Genomic DNA, 16261 nt, shown 5'->3' on the forward strand with positions numbered 1-16261 from the left:
CTACCCTGCTAGGTGTTGTACACACACACACACAAAGAAGAGATGATCCCGGTCCCACTTACAATAGCATAGTGTCCTAACTTGACTCCTTTGGACACCCGTACTGGATCCATTTTGTGTTAGCTGAGCTTTGTGTTGCGAATATGCATCCACAGCATTCTCCCCTAGAAACAAGCAGCCAATTTAGCATAGGCTGTGGAATGCACACTAAAATTAGACATTTTTATATGGCTCTGGAATGCATGTATCACATTTTATTATGTATTTGCATGCCAATAACCCATAACACTTAGAGTCATTGGGCATAGCAGAAATTATGCCTGGGTGGCAGCAGACGTTTCAATTGCCTTTTTATTATCCGTCTCGATTGTTTTCCCTTTTCTCAATTACTATAACATACGGTGTATTGCTACAGAGCGTGGTTTGATACACGAGTATGATAGCATGGTGGTTTTTTAGGCTTACTGCAACAAGTTAATGTTTAATGGATGAACAAATCATTTTCTACTCCTATATGATAAGAAGACTTAGCAAGAGCTGATGGGTTGATGTCATTTTAAAATTATTTATTATTTATTAAATGCTAGGGATACATATGGACTTTGGTCCATATTTTATTATTGTTCCACCTTCTTCTAAATGAAAACTGCGAGCACTTTGATAGACGGGTTGAAATACAGTTTAGTTTCATGGTAGATACTGGTGTATGAGGTCACTTGTTGAGTTTCATTGGAGGGACTGACATGTGAAGAAAGGGTAAGGGCCACATTCTCAGCGGGTGTAAATAGGCATAGCTCCATCCAAGTCAATGGGCCAGATCCTCAGAAGGTGTCAATGGAGCTATGCCAGCTGAAGACCTGGCTATAAAATAACGGAATATGGAGAGATACCTTTACAGAGACAACAATATTCCCAGGATGACGATAACCCCTTTGCTAAATTTCAAGTCTCTGCTCCAAAGCATGAAGGGGCTAGAGTGTTTCAATGTTACAACTGTAAGAATCTTTTTAACATGGACAAAATAACGTATCTTCCCTAATCTCATTTTCAGAAACAGTTGAACTGTTTTTGCTGAACTTTCCAAAACAATTCAGCCAGAGTCAGACACCCGGCATGGAAAATTTTGACCCAAGTGGTTCAAGTTTGGCAAAGTTATAAGAACTGACACCAGGGTGATGGAATGGAAAGCGTTAGGCAACCTTAACTATAGGCATCACTATCCGCTCTGCTTACAATGACAACTAGGTGGCATGACGAAGAGTGCACACATATCTGAAAGGTGTAAACACCAAGGAGGCATAGTCATTATTTAGGGTGGTATGTGGGGTGACAGGACAGAAGTAAGGAAGGGAGAATGTAAAGGCTGATTAGCAGTAATACCACCCTGCCCATTTCTCCCAACGGGAGGGGATGTTGAATGGACCGGCAGTGGGATAAACAGCCACGCAGAAGGGTGGGAGAGAGGGAGCACGCATGCCTGAGGATGCTGGGTCTGGGCCCTTCCTTCTACTTCTGTGGCAAGAGACCATGCGGACTTAACCAGGAGATCTTCAGTGATCTGAAACTCAAAACAGAGCTCTACAAAAAGTGGAAGCTAGGTCAAATTACAAAGGATGAATATAAACAAATAACACAAGTATGTAGGGACAAAATAAAAAAGGCCGAGGAATAAAATGAGATTAAACTAGCTAGTGACATAAAGGGTAACAAGAAAACTTTCTACAAATACATTAGAAGCAAGAGGAAGACCAAGGACAGGGTAGGCTGTAGTAGCAGGAGTGTTGTAAGCAAGACATGAGAAGTAATTCTTCCGCTCTACTCAATGAGGGGGGAAAAACCATCACAGAAAATATGGAAATGGCAGAAGGGCTAAATGACTTTTTTGTTTCAGTTTTCACCAAAAAGGTTAATAGCAACTGAATGTCTAACATAGTGAATGCCAGTGAAAATGAGGTAGGATCAGAGACTAAAATAGGGAAAGAACAAGTTAAAAATTACTTAGACAAGTTAGATATCTTCAAGCCACCAGGGCCTGATCAAATGCATGCTAGAATACTGCAGAAGCTGTCTGAGGAGATATCTAAGCCATTAGTGATTATTTTGAAAAGTTATAGAAGATGGGAAAGATTCCAGAGGACTGAAAAGGGGCAAATATAGTGCCAATATATAACAAGGACAACCTGGGGAATTACAGACCAGTCAGCTTAACTTCAATACCCGGAAAGATAATGGAGCAAATAATTAAGCAATCAATTTGAAAACACCTAGAAGATAATGCGGTGATAAGTAACAGTCTGCATAGATTTATCAAGAACAAATTGTATCAAACCAACCTAATAGCTTTCTTTGACAGGGTAACAAGCCTTGTGAATGGGGGGAAGAGGTAGATGTGGTATATCTTGACATTAGTAAAGCTTTTGATACTGTCTTGCATGACCTTCTCATAAACAAGCTAGGGAAATACAACCTAGATGGAGCTACTATAAGGTGTGTGCATAACTGGTTGAAAAAACATTTCCAGAGAGTAGTTATCAGTGATTCACAGTCAAGCTGGAAGGGCATACTAAGTGGGGTCCCACAGGGATTGGTTCTGGGTTTGGGTCTGTTCAATGTCTTCATCAATGATTTAGATAATGGTATAGAGAGTACACTTATAAAGTTTGTGGACAATATCAAGCTGGGAGGGGTTGCAAGTGCTTTGGAGGATAGGATTAAAATTCAAAATGATCTGGACAAACTGGAGAAAGGGTCTAAAGTAAATAGGATGAAATTTAATAAGGTCAAATGTAAAGTACTCCACTTAGGAAGAACAATCAGCTGCACACATACAAAATGGGAAATGACTGTCTAGGAAGGAGTACTGCGGAAAGGGATCTGGGTGTTATAGTGGATCACAAGCTAAATATGAGTCAGCAGTGTAACACTGTTGCAAAAAAAGCAAACATCATTCTGGGATGTATTAGCAGGATTGTTGGAAGAATTACTTCTCGTGTCTTGCTTACACTCTTCTCTGTGCTGATTAGGCCTCAACTGGAGTATCGTGTCCCGTATCCTGAGTGCCACATTTCAGGAAAGATGTGGACAAATAGGAGAAAGTCCAGAGCAGAGCTACAAAAATTATTAATGGTCTAGAAAACATGACCGATGAGGGAAGATTGAAAAAATTTGGTTTGTTTAGTCTGCAGAAGAGAAGACTGATGGGGGCATGATAATAGTTTCAAATACATAAAAGGTTGTTACAAGGAGGAGGGAGTTTGATTGTTCTTGTTTGCCTCTGAGGATAGCACAAGAAGCAATGGGCTTAAATTGCAGCATGGGCGATTTAGGTTGGACATTAGGAAAAACTTCCTAACTTTCAGGGTGGTTAAGCACTGAAATAAATTGTCCAGGGAAGTGGTGGAATCTCTGTCATTGGAGATTTTTCAGAGCAGATTAGAAAAACATCTGTCAGGGATGGTCTAGATAATACTCAGTCCTGCCAGGAGTGCAGGGGACTGGACTAGGGGACCTCTTGATGTCCCTTCCAGTCCTACGGTTCCATGATTGTATTTACTGAAAGTCAGGCTGGGGTTTCACAAAGCATTTCATGCTGGCCCATCCCTGTTCCCATTGAAGTCAACTGGAGTTTTATTATTGCCTTCAGCAGGGCAAAGTTAGGCCAGGGTTGAGTGCTTATGAAAATCTCAGCCTCATGTACAGTTTATTTTTTTAAAAAAAATCCTCAGTAAAGATAGATTTTTAACTGGCCAAATTCCACAAATACTTGGTTTTAAAAAAAGAAAAGCTCAGAATAAAGCCTTACAGAATGCCTGATCCAGGGCCTTCCATGCTGCAGCTCACCGGGGCTGAATACAAACCCTGAAGCATTAAAGAGTGATAGCATCAGAGCAACTGCCATATCACTTAGCGCGAGGACATATGCTTCCCTCTGCTACGGTGAGCAGAGGGGTGTCACAGCCAGTGGAAACTGGCCAGGGGGCCACTGAAGGGTGAAGCAGTAACAATATGGCATGTTCTGTCCTTCCTCCCAACCCTGCAGAAGACTCTTTGCTCTTCATTCCTCAGGGGTATGGCTCAGCTTTTTAGAAGGGCATGCAGGGTTCAGGGTCAGGGCAAGGCTCCATATCCATGGAGATTTCCTCATTAGATACAAAGTGGACCAAGTAAATTCCCTGTGCAGACAGACCTTTGCACTTGGGGGGGATGCTTTGGAGCAGCCATAGAAGGATGGCTCTGGAAGTAGCCGTGTTTCCATAGGGGATGGCAGCTCTGGAGCAGCTGGGGCTCTGCCCTGATTCTCACTGCCATCCTGAGACATCCATAGGATTTCTTTGAAGATCTCAGGACAGTGCCGTATTTGGAGAGTCACGCCCCTGACCTGTCACCTTCTGAAATGATTACAAGGAAGTTGATGGAATTTGCTGGCTCCTGCACAGGTTTTCATGCCTATGGAAGCATCTGGCCCACAGCCTCAATGGAGAACATTTTTGTAGCTCTAATCTTGATGGAAAAGCAGATAGAGATGGAGGAAAGAATTTAGGGGGTTTTATTGAAGAGCCTGAGGGAAAAGAACCGTTCGGCTTACGTACTTTCAGAAATGCCTGTGTGTGAAAGTATTGAGTGTGTGACTAGGAAAAAAATCAAGAAAGGTACTAATGAGGCAGGGGGAGGGGGCCAGGTGAGCAACAGAATTTCCTGTTTACAGCATCTTTAGACATCCTGCTTTCATTGTGGCTGTATTTTCTGTATGCTGGTCCATTCCAGCAATCCAAGACAACTGTATGGGGCATTGTGATGAAGGCTCAGTAGACTACTCAGCTGTGACTCATGTGCAAGTGTATTCACAGTTTGTCGGGTTGTTGTAGCCGGATACTGGGGAGACAAAGTTGATAAGATCATATGTTTTATTGGACCAACTTCTGCTGGTGAAAGAGATGAGCTCTCGAGCTACACAGAGCTCTTTGTCAGTAACAGCTTTGACTGGAAGACAGGGATTGATCACATTTTAGCCTGTGTTTATCTATGATATATGCACAGTACATGGCCCACGTAATATCCTAAGTGTGAGTGGAAGAAGCAAGCGACAAGCAGTGCCTTAAAATGGGTAATTCCTGGTGTGAGTGGGAACTGGAACCAAATCCAGCTTGTCTTTCTCCAGCCAGCTCTTTAATGATGACGTGAGCACACCACCAGAAACAAACCCCAAAGCGAGGGGTGCAGGCAACTGTTTCTCCTTTTATAACCCAGAAACCATAAGCACTGCTGGATCATTTAGATACCTGCGTAGTAGAGGCTAGCTCTGCAGAGGATGGAAATCTGCCCAGATCTCATTGACTTCAATGGCGCTACGTCAATTGACACCAAGTGAGGATCTGTCTCTTGAATTTTTATTCTGTCCCTAAGTACTCAGTGTTGCTCCCATTGACTTCAGTGGTACCAGATCAATCCTTCAGTGAGTATGTGGAAGACTCATTAAGAACAGCGCACTTCAGCCAGCGGGCCAGCCACAGCTAATCACAGTCAACTGGATACTTAGTATGTTCAGTGGTTAGAACATAAGAACGGCCATACTGGGTCTGACCAAAGGCCCATCTAGCCCAGTGTCCTGTCTTCCGACAGTGGCCAATGCCAGCTGCCTCAGAGGGAATGAACAGAACAGGTAATCATCAAGTGATCCATCCCCTGTCACCCATTCCCAGCTTCTGGGAAACAGAGGTTAGGGACACCATCCCTGCCCATCCTGGCTAACAGCCATCGATGGACCTATCCTCCATGAACTTATGTAGTTCCTTTTTGAACACTGTTCTACTCTTGGCCTTCGCAACATCCTCTGGCAAGGAGTTCCACAGGTTGACCGTGTGTTGTGTAGAGAAATACTTATTTTTGTTTGTTTTAAAATTGCTGCCTAGTTCTTGTGTTATGAGGAGTAAATAACACTTCCTTATTTACTTTCTACACACCAGTCATGATTTTATAGACCAGTATCATAACCCCCCTTAGTCGTCTCTTTTCCAAGCTGAAAAGTCCCAGTGTTTTTAATCTTTCCTCATATCTTTCAAATCTTTAAAATTTTGCCTTTTTGCCTAAGAACCATGACTGCAAATACGATGGTAACATTTATTAATGGAAACCAATTATAAAGATTTTAACAGCCACCCCTAAAACAGTGACAGGCATTACACATCCCAGATTTTGCTCTTATTTCTGCATAAGGATCTGACCCTGATTTCAATGGAAGGATCAAGCCCATGGTAAACAAATACCATCCTGCCTGCCAAGCAGTCAGATAAGAAGCTGGGACTTTAGACTCAGTTATTTTCCTTGTTGGGAGCGAAATGAGTGGACAGAAACCTGGATATTTGTCAGATCCTCCGCTGGTGTAAATAAGCATAGCTCTGCTGACTGTAATGGAACTACACCTACGTACAACATATCAGGGGATCTGGACCAATATGTACCCCAGTCCTGTTCACCTAGACAAAGCCAGTGAAAAGACCTCAAAACTTCACAGAGACAATTCCCCTTTCAGAGCTCCAGCTAGAACACCTGCATGGCTGCCTTTACCAGTAGTCTCTCTCTCTCTCTCTCTCTCTCTCCCCCTCTGCCTGGCTGCGTCTACACTAAAAGTTGTCAGTGATTTTCCCACTGGTGCAGCTAGAGTAGACAGGGCATAGATGTTTTTAACTACTGAGTCACATGAGCCTGCTCAGAGCGGGTCTAGATGTCTGGGTTGTGAAAACGCATTGTACCCTAATACTCCATCAGCGAACACCATAAGCAGGGCCCTACCAGTGACAGACAAGAGTGGAGAATTTATGAAGGACACACAAATGCAGACAAGGCCTTGGCATCCTGCTTCCTGCACTATGTCCCTGGGTGTCCAGATAGCCGCCCTCAAACATATACGCAGACCCCAGAAATTCACAAAGACGTCAGTAAAATGCGTATCCCGTTGTCCAGCTCTCTGGGCTCGTGATTCAGGGATAACAGTCCCTCACATCCTCCACTGCATGGTCAGCTTGCCTCAGCTCACCCAGAGCCCACATGAACTTTGGCTGCTGCCAGTTCTGCCTTGCTTACAAAGTGGGGACCCATTCACGCAAGTGGATCCTCCCTGCTACATAAAGCTGCAGTAGCTGTGTGATTAGTCCTCTCTCCCATCTATTTGTTGCCTAGCTACCATTAAGCTTTGCACTATTAACCCCTGGGAGGTGCCCTGGAAGGTGTGTCATATCCAAATCTTCTGCTGCCCATATTAGGCAGCTCAAGAATTCAATAAAATGCAGCTCATTATTGTCTTGCCATAACAATAGGAGACAAATACACTTTCTTATCTCTAGGTAGTTCAGTTTAAATACTTCATCATAACGTAATTAACTTTGCCTGGGTTAGTCATAAACATCTAGGAAGCAGAGTCATTCCTCTTCTTAATTATTGCAGCTCTGGCTGCTATATTTTTCTACATTTCCTAGCTAGATTAGTCTTTCCACAGCATCCTAGCATATGAATTATTTGGACAGATTTTGGTTTCTTGTAAAAACGGTGCGAAACATTGCTTCTGCAACATGGCGCACTACAAAGGAGAAAGGTCCAGAACGCCCTATCCAGGGGCCAGCAGTAATCTGGCTCCAGTCCTGGGGAGTGGAAGGGCTGGCACCTAACACAGCCAGCAGTGATAGCTGCTCCAGAAGGGGAATTTGTAGGCAGATCTGCGGCCCTACTTGCACTGCACACTGGATGGCTGTGCTTGTGTGTTGGACACAGGTGTAGCAAGGCAGCCTTCCCTGCATTCTCCCTGCCTCTACATATACCTGTCAAAGGCATAATACTTACAGGCACTGCAGCCTCCCTATCCCCAGCATTGGTCAGCTTTGCGAGAGCCATATCTGAGCCCTTCATCTCTCGATATCGATAGTAACTGCCAGTACTAATATCTAGTGAGCTTTGCTGAGTAGTGACAAATTATTTCAGTCTTTAAGCACTAAATTCTGCCCTCTGATACTGCATCATGGCCCAATCCAACATCCATTAAACTTAATGGAAAGACTCCCATTGGTTTTAAATGGTTGTTGGGCAGGGCTGCTAACCCCCAATGCAGTGAAGCACTTAGGCACATGCTTAAGTTTAAGCACATCCTGAAATCCAACTGAATTCAATAGGATTTAAACATGTGCTTAACTCTAAGCATGTACTTAAGGGTTTCCATTAATCAGGGTTGAAATATGTAAGACATTTGAACTCCAAAAGTTGAGCTATTTTTGAGTGGTATGTATCACCAAGCAAAGGTGGACATTTCTTTGTAAAAGGAAGAAGGCACTGGAAGGGGAACAGGTTTCTTAAAAGCGTGTGCTTGATTTCCTTTGAACTTAAAGAAAGAAAAAGAAAAAAAGAAAAGGAAAAGAAACCCACCCGTGAGAGACAGACATTTCTGGCCAAAAGAAGGGGGTTGTGTGTGTATCAAAGTTAAGGGAAGTCAAAAATCACATTTGATAATAGGTTGCAAGTTTAACTGTTCATAGATTATGAAGCCAAAGCTGATAATTGTGAACATCTAGTCTGATCTCTTGTATAATACAAGGAATAGGAGTTCCCTGAATTAATTTCTATTTGAACTAGAACATGTAGAAAAACATCCAATACAGAGATGTTTGCTCTATAATATCACTGCCTATCTTAGCATCTACCACAAAAGACTAAAGATCCATTACAAACCACTGTGACACTAAAGTAGAAATTCAGATTTGCTTTAAAAACACAGGATGAAATAATCCCCCTGTTTTGTGACCCTTTTGTGTTTGCTGTCCATGAACCTCTGAGTTTTGCTGGAATCAATGTCTGCAGAAATCAAATGTCAACATCACATGTGTCAGTATTTCTGTTATATGCTCATTTAAGCAGGGAACAGAAAATACTATTTGACTTCTCTGACCAGTCATGTCTAAGACACACGGCTTGACCTTTAAATATCAAGTATTAAATGTGCACAGTGAACTATTTGCAATTCATCCATTGAGCAAAAGAAGGGGGGGAAAAGATGAATAGATATGAATAATGAACAAATATGAGGAAATCACAATCTGTTTGAGGACATTCATCAGATAAATTTATCACAAAGTCTTCATTGCAAAAAAATTCGTGAACCTCAACTTTTAAGTATTGGCCTGAAGCAAAACCTCAGATCTGGACATCTCTGAACTTTGTGTGGGTTAGGAATTCAACTCTGAATCCACATGTGAATTCCACAGATGGCCCAATCTCTATACTGGGGCAAATGAAAACCTCAAATTGAACCTCCCCTGGAATCTGGAGCAGTAAGACATGTCTAAACCCACGCTCTAAGCCCATCTCTAATTCTTATGAAGGATGGTCATTTAAAATAGTCCTTATTCTAATTTGTGTTTGAGATTCTTATCCAACAAAAGCAATGAATGAGTCTCACAAGCTAAACCGCCAGGGCCCCAGTCTTGCAATGAGAACTATGGTGTCCACATGGAATTGACTGCAGGCTTGGGACCATAATGCTTTGGGAGAAACCAGGAAGGGGTAGAGTGAAATGAACTAGAAGGACAAGAGAGGGATAAAACACAGGTATCTTGAAGCCTTTCATACTCTAAATACCTGCCATCTGATGTCCTTTCTGTGACTTTGTTTATCAACTTGCAGTCCCAAGAAGGCAGGAACTACCACAAGAATGCTGAGAATTTTGTTTTCTCCTATTTTAAGAAAATGCCCTCACTGGATACTGCAAATTCCTGTTTGTCCTGCCAAGACCTCCACAATTCTCATGGGGGTGAGCTGCAACATTGGGGACCAGAGGGTGCTGCTCCAGATTCATTTCTCCTCTCTTTTCAAGCCCTTACACTACCCTGATCTCTCCTGCAGTGGCTAATAAAAGAGCAAAGCCTTAACGCTGCAGCATGCCCTGGACTGGGTGGCAGGAAGCCTGGATTCTGTTCCTAACTCTGCCATTGTGCAATCCAGGTCACATTACTTCCCCTCTCTGTGCGTCTGTTTCCCCTCCTATCCTTCGTCCATCTTGTCTACTGAGACTGTAAGTGCTTTGGGGCAGGACTGGCCTCTCTTTATGTGGGCATACAGCACCTAGCATGAGGGGACGTCAGTCGTGACTGGGGCGTCTAGGGGCTGCTATAATCATCATACTGTTGTGTGTGCGTCTCTTCTGCAGAATGCACTCAGCATTCAACCACGCTGACAACCCGGAGATGGCAGCCTCCTCCCTGTGACTCAGGGAGCATTCCAGCTCCTCCAGGCTAATAAGGGTTGATTCTAATAGGCCTTGCTCCCATTGAATTCAGAGAGAGTAGAATCAGGTCCAGAAAGTAGTCATAGGACAAGATTTTATTGCTGCCATGGTAATTAAAGACTGTTTACACTGAACTCTTAATGAGCAATCCCTTTTTAAACCTGGGCTGTGAAGGAGTCCCAAATGATTTACCTAGTACAATAGGGACCTCTACAGGTGTCTTCCACTTGATATCAACAAGGACAATAACATGCTTGGAGTGGGATGTGACCAAACAGACAAACGCAACTGCCAAAAAGAGATGCTGGGAAAACAGGGGACAGATGAAGTTCAGAGCTCTCAGATCTGTATCAGCCTTGCAGAGCATAGTACTGTATGTGTACTGCGTACTGGTAACGTTACTAACCTGTGCATAAACAACAAGGAGTCAGGTGGCACCTTAAAGACTAACAGATTTATTTGGGCATAAGCTTTCGTAGGTAAAAAAACCCACTTCTTCAGATGCATGGAGTGCAAATTACAGATACAGGCATAGATATACTGGCACATGAAGAGAAGGGAGTTACCTCACAAGTGGAGAACCAGTGCTGACAGGGCCAATTCAGTCAGGGTGGATGTGGTCCACTCCCAATAATTGATGAGGAGGTGTCAATACCAAGAGAGGGAAAATTGCTTTTGTAATGAGCCAGCCACTCCCAGTCCCTATTCAAGCCCAAATTGATGGTGTTAAGTTTGCAAATGAATTGTAGTTCTGCAGTTTCTCTTTGAAGTTTGTTTTTGAAGTTTTTTTGTTGAAGGATGGTTACTTTTAAATCTGTTATTGAATGTCCAGGGAGATTGAAGTGTTCTCCTACTGGCTTTTGTATGTTACCATTCCTGATGTCTGATTTGTGTCCATTTATCCTTTTACATAGAGACTGTCTGGTTTGGCCAATGTACATGGTAGAGGGGCATTGCTGGGACATGATGGCATATATCACAGTGGTAGATGTGCAGGTGAATGAGCCCCTGATGATGTGGCTGGTGTGGTTGGGTCCTATGATGGTGTTGCTAGAGTAAATATGGGGACAGAGAAAGCAACGGGGTTTGTTACAGGGATTGGTTCCTGGGTTAGTGTTTCTGTGGTGTGGTGTGGCATGTAGTTGCTGGTGAGTATTTGCGTCAGGTTGGGGTGGCTGTCTGTAAGCAAGGATTGGCTTGCCTCCCAAGGCCTGTGAGAGTGGGGGATCGTTTTCCAGGATGGGTTGTAGATTGCTGATGATGCGCTGGAGAGGTTTTAACTGGGGGCTGTAAGTGATGGCCAGTGGTGTTCTGTTATTTTCCTTGTTGGGCCTATCCTGACTTCAAAGAGTAACTGCAGAGTTATAATTCATTTGCAAATTTAACACCATCAATTTGGGCTTGAATAGGGACCCTCTCTTGGTATTGACACCTCCCCATCAGTTATTGGGAGTGGACCACATCCACCCTGATTGAATTGGCTTTCAGCATTGGTTCTCCACTTGTAAGGTAACTCCCTTCTCTTCATTTGCCAATATATATTTATGCGTGCATCTGAAGAAGTGGGTATTTTACCCACGAAAGCTTATGCCCAAATAAAACTGTTAGTCTTTAAGGTGCCACCGGACTCCTTGTTGTTTTTGTGGATACAGACTAACATGGCTAACCCTCTGATACTTCTAATCTGTGCATGTTACTTGGCCAAGACCAGGATTAGTGAAACATAACAGATTACTTCTCTGTTTTTTCCCCCCTTCACTACTTTTTCATGCTTACTTATTAGGGGCCAACCCAGCCACCCTAACTCACTTCATATAGCTCTGTTCTGTGGGAGTGGCCCTTGAAATCAATTAAACTACTTGAGGAGGAGGGTTCTAATTCAAGGGGACTAAGGGTGGCACAATCTAGCCATCAGCTTATTTAGCTAGACTCTCAAATGATAATTTTGACATATCCTTCCAGTTTGTCATGACATTTCCCTGGGAACGGATACACAGACAAATACCAAGTTTTAATGTGATGATGCAGACTTCATATGTATAGTCAAAAAAAGGGTATTTGCTCGTGGTCTTCCAACACTGCTTGACCTTGAGAGTGATAGCTTGTTTCCTTCTTACCCCTTCTCTTCTGATTTTTGTGAACTACTGTAGTGCACAATACAAATATTTTACTGTAATTTCATTGAGAAACTCACTATCAGTGGAAAAGAAGGAGGTTCCAGTAGTTAGGGCACCAGCCAAGGACTCAGGAGATCTGGGTTCAGTTCTTGGCTCTGCTAGAGACTCCTTGTGGGACCTTGGCCAAATTTCTCTGTGCCTCTCCTCCCCAGCTGTACAATACAGATAATTGCTTGAGAGGCTTTGTGGACATGGTTCAAAGGAGAAGGAGAATTATTTTTATTCTGTGCCCTTTGCCTTGCAGGACAGAGCCCTAGGTGGTGTCTAGTGGGTGGGACCAGGGAATGGAAAAGGAGGGCTCCTTTTGGTCTTGCTGGTAACTGTTTCCTCCCTTGCTGCTTGAGAGCAATGCCTAGATATAAATTGCATTGCACTAGAGCAATAGAAACAGCTGGACATTAGAGACCAGCAGAAGCAGGGAAGGAGAGAACATAAGAATGGCCATACTGGGTCAAACCAAAGGTCCATCTAGCCCAGTATCCTGTCTGCTGACAGTGCCCAATGTCAAGTGCTTCAGAGGGAATGAACAGAACAGGTAATTATCAAGTGTCCATCCCCTGTCGCCCATTCCCAGTTTCTGGCAAAGAGAGGCTAAGGACACCATCCCTGCCCATCCTGGCTAATAGCCTTTGATGGACCTATCCTCCATGAACTTATCTAGTTCTTTTTTGATCCCTGTTACAGTCTTGGCCTTCACAACGTCCCCTGGCAAAAAGTTCCATAGGTTGACTGTGCGCTGTATGAAGAAATACTTCCCTTTGTCTTTTTTAAACTTGCTGCCTATTAATTTCATTTGGTGACCCCCTAGTTCTTGTGTTATGAGGAGTAAATAACACTTCCTTATTTACTTTATCAACACCAGTCATGATTTTATAGACCTGTATCATATCCCCCATTAGTCATCTCTTTTACAAGATGAAAAGTCCCAATCTTACTAATCTCTCCTCATACGGAAGCTGTTCCATACCCCTGATCATTTTTGTTGCTCTTTTCTGAACCTTTTCCTTTTAGATATATTATATCTTTTTTTTTGAGACAGGGCGACCACATCTGCAAGCAGTATTCAAGATGTGGCTGTACCATGGATTTATATAGAGATAATAGGATATTTTCTGTCTTATTATTTCTTCCTTTCTTAATGGTTCTCAACATTCTGTTTGCTTTTTTGACTGCCACTGCACACTGAGTGGATGTTTTCAGAGAACTATCCATAATGATTCCAAGATCTCTCGTTTGAGTGGTAATAACTAATTTAGACCCCATCATTTTCTATGTCTAGTTGGGATTATGGTTTCTAATGTGCACTACTTTGCATTTATCAACATTGAATTTCATCTGCCATTTTGTTGCCCAGTCACCCAGTTTTGTGAGATCTCTTTGTAGCTCTTTGCAGTCTGCTTTTGGACTTAACTATCTTGAGTAGTTTTGTATCATCTGCAAATTTTGCCACCTCACTGTTTACCCCTTTTTCCAGATCATTTATGAATATGTTGAATAGGACTGGGCCCAGTACAGACCCCTGGGGGACACCACTATTTACCGCTCTCCATTCTGAAAACTGACCATTTCTTCCTACCCTTTGTTTCCTATCTTTTAACCAGTTACCCATCCATGAGAGAACCTTCCCTCTTATCCCAGGACCGCTTCCTTTGCTTAAGAGCCTTTGGTGAGGGACCTTGTCAAAGGCTTTCTGAAAATCTAAGCACACCATATCCACTGGGTCCCCTTTGTCCTCATGCTTGTTGACCCCCTCAAAGAATTCTAGTAGATTGGTGAGGCATGATTTCCCTTTACAAAACCCATGTTGACTCTCCCCCAACAAATTATGTTCATCTAAGTGTCTGACAATTCTATTCTTTATTATAGTTTCAACCAGTTTGCCCAGTACTGAAGTCAGCCTTACCGGCCTGTAGTTGCTGGGATCACCTCTGGAGCCCTTTTAAAAACTTGGCATCATGTTAGCTATCCTCCAGTCATTTGGCACAGAAGCTGATTTAAATGATAGGTTACAAAGCACAGTTAGTAGTTCTGCAATTTCACATTTGAGTTCCTTCAGAACTCTTGGGAGAATACCATCTGGTCCTGGTGTTTTATTACTGTTTAGTTTATCAATTTGTTCCAAAACCTCCTCTAATGACACATCAATCTGCGACTTTCCAAGGAAACAAAGGAATGTGGAGTGACCGTCGCCAACAGTGATGGCCACCCAGCAAGGGATGCAGTGTTAGAAGCCCAGTGAGCCAGACATGCCTTTCCAAGAAAGACAAACTTCCCCAGAGGGAGGCTAGAGGATCAAAGCTAATCCTCTTGATTCCTAAACTAAGCTAATTTAACTAACAAGCAAACTATCTAAAACTAAACTATCAATGAAGCGAAAAAACTTTTAGCCAAGGCATGCTCAAGGCGGACACTCTTAAGCGCCATCTCAAGCCAACGTGGTTGAGAAGGAACTGAGGGTGTTTCACTTGAGCAGCCCGACATAACCTCAGTGCTGGGCACAAGGCTGAATAGGGAGCATGAGAGGGCTGAATGGACACTGCTAATGGAAATCTGAGATCGAAGGCATCAGGGGCACATGTGCACCTAAACTGGAGTATCCAGAGGGAGACACATCTCGGAGTAGAACCTGGGGAAGCTCTGCAGGAAGTTAGGCAAATTAGGCAGCAACATAGACCATGAGCCCCAAAGCAGCTGGCATTCCCCAAAAAACTCAAAGACTCAGCATGACTGACTCCATGAAGGAATCTCTCGCAGCGTGGACTTCCTTAGTGGGGTCACTGAGTCAGCTGCTCACCCAGTACCCAGTGTGACACATTTGTCTCCACTGCCTCAGAGGCACAGGAGGCCTGGTGCGATACCTTGGGTTAGCAGTGACAACACCCTTTCTCCCCCATTGGCTGCATCCCGGGAGCAATCTGTACACCGTCCCCTCCATCAATCACCTTTACCTGTGTCACTGACACCAGATGTGGGCCAGGTCAATGTCCCTGCCCAGTCGCTTGGTTGGCAAGGGTGCAATCTCTGGAAGCCTCAAAGTCACTCACTGAAAAGGCAGTGGAGAAATAAAGCAGGCACTGCCTTTCTCCTTCTCTGCTCTGTCCCATTTCATTTCCCTTTTCTTTCTGTCCCAGATTCACTTATACGATCAATGTCTAACCTGCAGCACTCACTTGTCTGGTGTTTCTTTTACTGAGCTTTTCCTCCATCAGCAGAAGCCTCAGATGTTCTCCCTAGGCAGCGTCTCCTGTGCTGCCCTGGCACCAGAGAGGAATCTGGAAGAGAGCCTAACAATGTAGGTGTGCTCTGATCATGCCTCCATTTCAGGCCACACAATCTGCTCAGCCATCTCCCAGACCAGTTTGCTCATACACTACGCCATACTCACAAAACACAGGAATGAGGCGTGCACATCTTTAGGCACCCTATGTGCCTTGACACCCCTTTGACAATTAATTATGCACCCTGTTAAGTACTTATGTGGCCACTTAGCCAAGTCAGCTGCTCACCCTAATGGGCTTCAAAAATTGCAGCCAGGATGTTAAAACAAACAAAACCACGTCTCTCTGTGTAAACCTTTTAAGGTTATAAGTTGCTTATGTTCATACCCACAAAATATGTGCCCTTCAAACAACTCGTTAATGTATGTCTATATTCCGGCATGCAGCAATTCTGTGCACAGACAGAATCGCATGCAATCTGCATAATCTGTGTGTACATACAGATCATTGCTGGGTAAAGAGACACACAAAAACCCTGAAGTCTTCCTCCTTTGACCCACCAGTCCATTGCCAGTTTCACAGGAGAAATCAGGATTGGTGAG

The sequence above is a fragment of the Lepidochelys kempii genome, chromosome 4 (assembly GCF_965140265.1).
Source record: "Lepidochelys kempii isolate rLepKem1 chromosome 4, rLepKem1.hap2, whole genome shotgun sequence".
In the NCBI taxonomy this organism is placed as follows: domain Eukaryota; kingdom Metazoa; phylum Chordata; order Testudines; family Cheloniidae; genus Lepidochelys; species Lepidochelys kempii.